This window comes from Nanorana parkeri, unplaced genomic scaffold (assembly GCF_000935625.1).
Source record: "Nanorana parkeri isolate BGI_ZX_2015 unplaced genomic scaffold, ASM93562v1 scaffold699, whole genome shotgun sequence".
Taxonomy (NCBI): Eukaryota; Metazoa; Chordata; class Amphibia; order Anura; family Dicroglossidae; genus Nanorana; species Nanorana parkeri.
The window spans coordinates 86414-96849 of record NW_017306967.1 but is presented as its reverse complement, the minus strand read 5'-3'; positions in this window follow the sequence as shown (position 1 = coordinate 96849).

Genomic DNA, 10436 nt, shown 5'->3' with positions numbered 1-10436 from the left:
TAATGCATAATGACGGTGGGGAAGGGGGGTGCTGGTGGAGAGTGACTTTCCTAAGAGCCAGGCAGGGAGATGTGTAAGTGCTCTGCTTCCCTCCACCCAGCTCTTAGCAAACTGGAATACTTTGTCCGTTATCCAGCCGAGCTCCTGACAACCAGTGATGTCACACTGCAAACTCTGCCTACTACCCCCCCATGTGACCCACAGCTATGCCGCCTCATAATAGGGATGGCCCTGTTTGAAACTATGTTTGCAGTTTGCAACATTTAATATTGCAAGGTTTTGTTTCTTTTGTTTGTGTCGCTGTAATCAGAATTACGTTTCCTGCTGATTAGTTTATGTCTGAGGTGCGGTTGGCAAAGATTGTATAAAATCTTCTTTTGCTGGGATGTAACGTGCAGTATGAAGTTGTTAATATATGTGTCCAGTTTAGGGTTACGACCTACAGTAGGTGTGAAGTTGCTGCTCTTTTTCTTCTTGTCACATTCCATTGTCAGAGAATTGCTTTTGTTTTTGTGGAAATTGTAATCTCCTAAAGATGCCCTCTATATCTGAGAACAACTGTTTAGTGGTTAGACAGACCGTAAGAACTTTGGAGAGGACTGATATATATTTTCGGTTTTGAAAGCTTGGGATTCAACAAATTGATGATTCCCAGTGTATTTAAAGGAGAACTATGAGGTGAGTGCTTTTCACTCACCTCATAGTTCTAGCCGACCTGTGACAGTCTCGGCTAGTAGATCGGGAGGTGAGTGAACACATACCGGCGTTCGCTCACCTCTCGATCTTGTCACGGCTCTCTGCAGTGACAGGGGAGGGGCTGGATTCCCCCCTACCCGCTCCGATCCGCCAGCGCTGACTGGCGGAACGGACGGGAGAGGGGGCAGCTACAGTTGGCTCTGCCTCTAGATAGGCAGAGCCAGCTGTCACTCACGCAGCTGGGCCGATCCAGACATAATTGTCGGGATCCGCTTCAGCTGCGGCGTCTCAGTATACCGCGAGCTACAGCTCGTGGTATACTGAGCCTAGGGTGATGGGAGGACGCTAGTTTGTGCCCTCCCGTTACCCTAAGGAAAACTATGGGGAAAAGCCTTAACCCCATAGTTCTCCTTTAATTACATCCACTTTTTTCAGTAATCAGCATGTTCACATGGGATATATTGGGAATCTACCTTGGCATTCAGGTCACTAATAGTAGAAATTGTAGATGTTGTATTATTTTTATCTTTGGATTGTGTCGTAGAAGTCATCAGTTCTAGGTGTGCCGACACAGGGTGCCTCTTTCAATCTCTCCACCCGCATCCTTGGTATGAATTGTAAAGCTATTATATCTGACAATGTTAATGTGATACTGCTCAGTTGTAGAACAGAAAGGATGAAAAACTGTGCGGCTTTATCTGTATGCATATGTAATCATTTCTTTCTTATGCAAGCATCATATGGCTGCTTATATTGCAGGCTCGGGTGGCCTGATCTTTCCTTGCATGGCTGACTTAATGCTATAAGCACAACAAAAAAAAGGACACTACCTGTATATCAAGTCGTTCATGACAACAAACATTTTTTTCAAGAATTCAAACAAAAATTACCATTATTCAATTCTTTTCTATAAGGGAAGGAAACATATTTTCAGCATGTGAAAAGCTGATCCATATAATATGTTGATTTTTTTCCTCAGAAGTGTCCAGAGTGGTGTTTCTGCTAAACTCCCCTCTAATGGCAGTTAAGTAGCAGAATCTTATAAGAAGGTTTTAAGTGCTGCTCATTTTGTATGCTCCATTGTGACCCACTAGTATTCTATGGTAGAAATTGCCTAAGATGCATTTTAATATTACTTACTGTGGATGATGGAAGCTTGAGATTTTCTACAAGTGTTTAAAAATTGGAAGCCCAATAAGTGTTAGAAGAAATATGATTTATATTAGTAATAAATGTATTGTATTTTCATATTAAAATTAAAACTCACTCTAAGGATAAGAGTAGTAAAGACGTACAGTCCTTAGATGCTGAAAAAAGATTACTGAGCAATCTGATTTGAAATTCCTGTTTCAATCATTGGATTTCCAGCTGTGGTATGTCCTGTTTGCGTTAGCCCACTATTTATTTAGAGCGCTGCCAGTGCACACATTTTGATTGGAACATCACTGTGGAAAAAAGTGTGCATATTTCAAAAGACTGTTCAAGCTTTAGTGTAGGTATGCATTGTGCACAAACCCAGACCCCTCCCCCCCATCTCCAGCCTACAGTATTTAGTGTGGCACTGGCCATTAGTTACTTTTTGCTGGTGCCTGGGGGAAGGTGCACAATGCACACCTTTAATAAATCCAAGGAAACGGGGGCCATAGTAATTAACACTGCTGCCGCCAATAAAGCTGGGGAAAGGGGGGTTTAAATTACACAGGGTAATTTTACACCTTTCCCCAGCTTTATTGGTGGCAGTGTTAAAGTAGTGTGAAAGGCTATAAAATACCCTACCTTTTAAACATTGCCTCCCCACAGCTCTTATATTTGCTGCATAGTTTCTAATAAATCTCAAAGAAAATACTTATTTTAATATTTATTTCAAGTGGTTTCATGACCACAAAGCTCTGGCAAATGTGCCTGTCAGCACAGCTCGTAGGCAGTTACTCTTTCATGGGCCCCATAAAACTTTTGCTATGGGGCCCTGTGGTTTCTAGAGATGCCCCTCCTGTGTCTGAACAATGTTACATCATTATTGCTTGCTAGAAGCAATGCATGATTTGATATGTTGTTTTAAGCAATCAAGATTGCAGCACATGTAGCAGCAGGGAAAGAGATGCAAAGCACACTGGGAATCCAAGAAGTTGTTGAAAGTGATGGGCAGCCAGAAGGCAGCACTCACTACATAAAATAGATTTTTTCAAGTAAGCTTTTATTGCATTATCAAAACAACTACAGTATGTATTCCTATTACAATGCTGATGTTATGACAGGATAGTACATGCTGGGACTTTAGAACTCCTTTAAAAATACATCTCCACCTATACAACTTGTACTGTTAAGGTGCCCATACACTACTCGATTCTCGTACGAGAATCGCGGGAAATCCTGCGATCGTACGAGAACCGAGCAGTGTGAATGAAGACTTGCGACCGTTTTTACTGTACGGTCGCACGTCTTTTGTCAAACCAGCATGCTCGAAAACCTGCCTAGAATCATACGATTGTCGGCGGGTTTCTAGCCTGCTCGTTCGACAGCTGCGGAACGGGCCGGTGTGCGCACACTGCCCGTTCTGCATTGCGGTCATCGGAAGCCCGCCCCTCAGCGGTCCATGGTCCAGCCACATGTGCCAGAGATCCATGAAGTAATGGGAGAAGGAATAATCTGCCCTTAGTAAAAATGACCACTGTGAGAAGAATGGGGAGGAAAAGAAAAATAAACTATGCAAAGAATAAAAAGTCTGCAATTATCCATAAGGTTCCTTTCTTGTCATTTTAAAGATAAGGGCAAAGTTCCTCTTTAAAGCTAAGGACAGAAATTAAATGGGTCTCCTGTGCTAGGATTCTGCAGCAGATTTGGTATCTAGATTGCTTATTTTTAATGGGCCCGGTAATAGTTACAGTTGTCATTTGGTTGAATGGTTCCTTTGTAATTTTCTGATTTCATTAGTGCTGTCTCCTTCTCAGTGGACCTTACGATAATATTTCATGCTACAATTATCAGAAATGTCATTATATCACCCTTCTCTGTTCCCACATTATTTTCACACATAAGAAATAAAAGGTAAAAGTAGAACTAAATTCCACTTTAAAAAACTTTGCTGGTGGGAGGAATTTTATTGTAGAAGATACTCATGATGTCTCTTCTCCATAAAACAAGTCTTACCGGCCTGCAATGTTTGACTGGATGAAGATGTCAGCAGTAGTGACTGAGCACAGAGGGGCACTTTATCAGATTACACAGACTTTATTAAGTCTGCCATAATGTGTACATATGCTGTGCATACATGCACATTATGGCAGGAACCCTAGGTGCAGGCAGTGGAGTTTAATTCCTCTTTAAGAGGCAAATATAGTTCAGTTTTCAGACATAAAACAAGTCATACATACTATTTTACCTTTAGTGCCCTCATCTTTTCTTTCCAATGACCTACAGCTTCCTCCTTACACAGAAAACATTGAAGAATAGGATCCCTAAAACAGTAAACTAGTAATGTACGTGGGCTTGGTGTGCAACAAGTTTGACCAACTTTGCACTTAGCCCATGTCCATCCATACAGTAAACTTACATTTGATCCAGAAAAGGCAAAAAACCTCATAAAGCATGGTCCAATTCTCTTGAACAGGAAAAAACAATCCTGTATCCCCAGTCAGTTGACTTCCTGGATCAACACTCTTCTATGTTATTTCTTAAAAATACTAATAGACATTGATATGTTTTGTATTTTAAATACACGCAGCTCTTTTTTTTAAGCAATTTACTGGGACAGCTAGAATTAGCTTCTCCGGAAGACTATTCCACATTTTCCCCTCTCTTACAGTAAAGACCCCTTTCAAAATGCTGAGGCTTTTTTATTCAAAAGAGTGTCAATGTGCCTTTTGTAGTGATCTTAAAGTGAACAGATGTTAACAGATTAATTTTCATAAAATACATAGGACTCCAACAAACACCAATCCAATTATTACACACAGCAACATGAAAAAAAATATATAATTACCTATATAAGTACATATCATTGAGAGACTTCAGTGAATATAACATTTAAAATCATTAAATATATATACAATATATATACTGTATATTAGTGAAAAAACATTCCCTATTATGTGAGAAAATACAACGACCCCCTTATTTTTCCAAAAACTATTTTTTTTCATAATTTAAGAACACATCGATCCTACAAATAATAACCATCTATTCCATAATTTATCAAATTTAATAGGACACCCCCTGTGCTGTTATGTTAACCTTTCTCTTTTCAGGGTCACATTGACCCTCTGTTTCCATTGTGAAAGTGTAGGTGTGCAATCAACTTCCTAGCTATAAACATAAGCCTAGTAATAGAGAGTTTTAAGAAGCCTGTGATTGAGTTCCCAGACAAGATACCCAAAAGACATAATTGAGGATTCACTGGTAGCGTTACGGACTACACTTTTTTTATAGTCTGAATTATACCTTTCCAATATAGTTACATAGTTACATAGTATTTGAGGTTGAATAAAGACACAGGTCCATCAAGTTCAACCTATTGTGTCTATAAAGCTTGGGGCAGCGCCACATAAGATATATTAAGGTACCATCTGATTACCCACACATATCACATAGAGGAGTGTGCCTCTGATTCCATTGATAAAATTGTTTTGGTGTACAATACACCCGATGCAATATCAAAAATTGTGTCAATCTATTTCAGTATAGGTAGAACAATCAGATTTTACTTTCAAGGCTTGAACCCAACAAGTTCTTTCTATTTTACCCACATCTTGACTCCATTCTTCCTGGCATCTTAGTTCCCCTTCAGATCTAACAAATTACAAACGCTTAGGATATATGTTTGCTATTAAGCCATGACAAGTTTCCCTTACCTGAGCTATTACATGTAAAATGGAAAAATCTGAATATGGTAACGTAAAGGCTTGCTTTTGTGCCTGTAATGCATGCCGCAATTGTAGATATTGAAAAAAAAGATTTACCCTGCAATGAGAACTGAGATTGGAGCTCTGCAGAAGATTTAATCACATTACCTTCATCTACCTGAAATAAATATAGAAGCCCTACTGAAGCCCATGATTCAAATCTCTTAAAGGAGAACTATGGGGTTAGGGCTTTTCCCCATAGTTCTCCTAAGGGTAACGGGAGGACACAAACTAGCGTCCTCCCGCCACCCTAAGATTAGTATACCGCGAGCTACAGCTACAGTGAAAAGCACTCACCTCAGAGTTCTCCTTTAAGTTTATAAACTTCTTGGAGAAGAGGATTGTGCCATAAGGGGATATAACTCGTATAGGCCCTATTTTGTGGATGGTCTTTCAATAATCACCAAGTCTTGTTCAAAAGCCTCAATGTAGGGAACTTAGTACCTTTTTTTATAATGTCCTGCCTCTATGAGTGAAATCAATGGGTATTTTAACTTTTCCACCTGTAAAAGCCTCTGTATCGAATCTCCCTCGTCATACTTCCCCCACCCTGCCATTAGTTGCATCTGAGATGCCAGAAAATATAGTTTTGGATGGGGAACCGCTAATCCCCGCTCACTTATAGGGTACTGCAAGTAGGTTCATTTTATTCTTGGGATCTTTTTTACACCATATAAATTATCTTAACAATGTATCCATTTTTCCAAAGATTCTTGATGGAATACAGATCAGTGAATTATGTAAGCCTCAATGTAAGCCTCAATGTAGGGAACTTAGTACCTTTTTTTTATAATGTCCTGCCTCTATGAGTGAAATCAATGGGTATTTTAACTTTTCCACCTGTAAAAGCCTCTGTATCGAATCTCCCTCGTCATACTTCCCCCACCCTGCCATTAGTTGCATCTGAGATGCCAGAAAATATAGCTTTGGATGGGGAACCGCCAATCCCCGCTCACTTATAGGGTACTGTAAGTAGGTTCATTTTATTCTCGGGGTCTTTTTACACCATATAAATTATCTTAACAATGTATCCATTTTTCCAAAGATTCTTGATGGAATTCAGATCAGTGAATTATGTAAAAAATACAATAGGTGGGGCATCCAAATACGTTTTATCAAGTTTACCCTACCAACCACTGGATTAAATATATAAATCATCTATATATTTCTGTAAAGTAAGATCTCAATGATCTCTTATCAAAGGTGGATACATTCAGTTTGATTAATCTTTCCTCACAGCTGAGATTCTCAATACTTCTTATTAATTTATTTGTACTTCTCAGTACTCTTTGCTATTTTACAACATGCTATTTGTAAACTGGTGTAAAAAAACTAAACTGACAATAAGAAATAAAAAAAGAATATACAGTAGAAACAAGTGCGGCATTATAGCCAAACACTTTGAGTAGATGTACCATATTTCAGAACGGAATTAGATCTGTTTTAGAAACACAATAACGGGGAATTAAAGCATGCAGTATGTGGTCTATCAGATTCATACATAAAAATATTAAAACATAAGGGAATACTTGTAGAATATTGTTTCAAATGTATATGGCAATGCTTCTGCTGTGTTATTTTTAATTAATTCAGTAATTGCAGATATTGTGAATGGTCAGTGCGGAACAATACACAGTTTGTTCTCCATATTCATTGGAATACTGCACAGTACAGTATAATATCTATATATATATATGTGGAAATCTGTATTTGCAATTAATCCTGACACAGAGGACAAGATTCTCCCTTTCCCCAGAAGCATATTTTTCTTCTGGTTTACAGCTGTGAACTTTCAACAGATATAAAATATATCCATTAATGCAGCTTTGTATTCATTAATACATTCTTAAATGTTTTTTTTTCCTAAGGCAAGCAGTGTAAGTACCTGCATTTGACTTGGCACTCAGCCTCATGCAGTCCCTGTACAGCAAAGCTCAGTCTGGGGGAGGGAGAAGCAGCACATTGAGCCAATCATTGGTGCTGTAGTCCATGGGACATGCTGATAGAAGTAGAGGGTAAAGTGACAGAGAGAAGATGAGAAGCTCATCTTTCTACTTTCTCACCATTCACTGTCCAATGGTAGGGTGAAGACGGGGAGGAGACCTGTTGTGTTACTGAGCTGCAGCAGAGAATAAAACAGGTCTTGTCAAACAGGGCTGTGCTGTGTGGCAGAGCTTTGTAAATTTCAGAACTGGGTGAATAGAAATACTAGTTTGTTGGCAGGTAAAACAACTCCTTTATATCTATTTCATCTGAGTATATAGCTTGTCTGGAATTTAGCTTTTTTAATTTGCCTTTTTTATGCAATACAGGCATTTATATCGTGCCAATAATTCCAACAGTGCTTTACATACTGCACATGCACATAAGTCCCTGCCCTTAAGGAGCTTACAATCTAAAGGCCCTATCTCACAATCATACATACAGTACAAGCACGCACATAGTAAAGGCAATTTTAGACAGGAGCCACTTAACCTATCAGCATGTCTTTGAAGTGTGGGAGGAAATCGGAATATGTCACCTGGAGAGGGGCTTTAATGATAGTTCAAAAGCCTGTCTGCCCCTTCCCGCCCTTTGCCCTGCCAGTCCTAGTGACGATCTGCTGTTTGGAGTGTGTTGGTGTGCAAGGAAGCAGGAAGCTTAGGCACTACATGGAAGTTCCCAAACTTTGCCTGTCAGAATAGAAATTATAGAAACAGTTTTGTTTTTCTGATGACATTTTTTTAACAAGAGCATGCTTCCAACTGACTGAATATGCACTGAATCAGATACAAAAGCTGCTCTGATGTACAATATTAATTAACATCATTGCAACTTTGTCAGCAAGCATTCAAGTAGTAAGACACACACGAGAAGCATCAAAAGCAAGGTGAATACAAGAGATAAATGGCACATTCAAACAATTATCATATAAAAAAGGTAAGTGAAAAATGTATAATTCAATATAGCAATAATAAATGAGTGTAGTAAAGGACATTACACTACACAGGATAGGGCATAAGCACAAATAATTATAATTCAAAGGGAATAACAATTATGAGTAATGAAAAGCACAACCATAATAAAATAAACTACATGATTACAATATTTAACCCAACTATTGCTAGACAGAATACGGAATACTGTAGATTTAAAAGCATAGGCCAGCTTTGTGGCCAGATTTCATGTTACACCCATATTTTGGGCATAACATGAAACATGGTCACATTCCCCAGCTCCCCCAATCCCCCTCACTGACTTACCTGAATTACAGGGTGCTTCTCCCTGCAGGCTCCTGTTTTCAAATTTCAATTCAGCATGGCATGTAGTTCATTAATTACCTCCTCTAGCCCCATAACAGAAATCCTGTAGCTCTGTACAGACCTGGGCTAGGGGAAGAGACTACAGGAGCCTGTTGATCCGTGATGCACTAATTGTGGGTGCAATGTTCTGCAGATCTGAGTGCTAAAAATGTATACATGCTCATTTTTTCCTGTTATTAGAGCTTGTTTCCACCATTCACAATGTTCCGTGCCCTGAACGCAAGGGATCGCATATATAAAGTCTCCATGCATGCCCTATTTTTTGCGATCCCACCGTAGGGTGCTTGTAGTAACTACCACGGATGGCACCGTGCAAAATGCAGAATGAAGAGACAGGTCACCAGCACTCAATGATTTGAAAAAATATGTCCTTTTTAATGGACAAAGATGTCACAATGATCAACAAAGCCGACGTTTCGGGGCCGCGCAGGGTCCCTCCCTCAAGGCAGAACGATGTGACCTTCAAATCATTGAGTGCTGGTGACCTGTCTTTTCATTCCAGAATGCAAGGAGACTTTATATATGGAATCCCTTGTATCCCATTTAGTGTATAACACTCAGTTGCACTGCACTACAATAGGATAAATACACCTATCTCAATTCAAACAATCAAAAAGTGAAAATAAATATTAAGACTTTTCATATATCACTGTTCTATAGTATTGTTTTCAGTGTAGACCAGCATATAGCACATCAAAAAGTGAATACGATCAAAGGGTCAGTGTCCCATCAAAAACATGTGCAGCATAATCCACATTCCTAGTTTCATGGTTCCATTTAGTGCAGTTGCTCATTCAGATTTCCTCCTGGGATCTAAACTGACTTTCTTTCAGGGTTATTTACAAAAGGTTGAAGAGTTTGGAGAAGGCAGGATAAGTGAACAATCTAGGACAATGGACAAATTCTCCAATTCAGCTCACTTTCCAGTTCAGCTATGTTATCCTAGATTGTTCACTTCTCCTGCCTTCTCCAAACTCTTCACCCTTATGTGAATAACCTTGTTAGATTTAGAAAAATGATCTTTTTCACTATACACTTACACAAAAATGTTTGGATGCTTTAGAAGAATCATTTAAAATTATTGAACCAGACAAATGCTTTACAACACCTCATGTTGAACTTTGAAAGTTCAACAAGCAATCAAAGAAGTTCAATTCAATGTATAGCAATTAATGCAGTGGCAGAACTACCAGTGTCGCAGAGGTCGCGGCCGCGACTGGGCTCTGGAGTTCGGCCGCTTGGAGGGGGCCCAGGACAGGAGGAAGGGGCCACTGGTGACCGCTGATTACCAGTCCCGGGACCTCTTCCTCCCGTCCTGGGCCTTACATGCTTCACGCTGCTCCCCTCATCTTGTTCCGGGCGCAGCGTGAAGCATCATCCAGCTGGGCAGCAGCCAATGAGAGGGAGCGGTGTAATCCCCGCCCCCTCATCACACAGAACTGCCGCCGAGTGCCGAATAGAGCTGCTGCGGACACGAAGGGGGAGACAGGGAGCTGGAAGTATCAAGGAAGGTGACATGGGGTCCGGGAGCGGAACGATG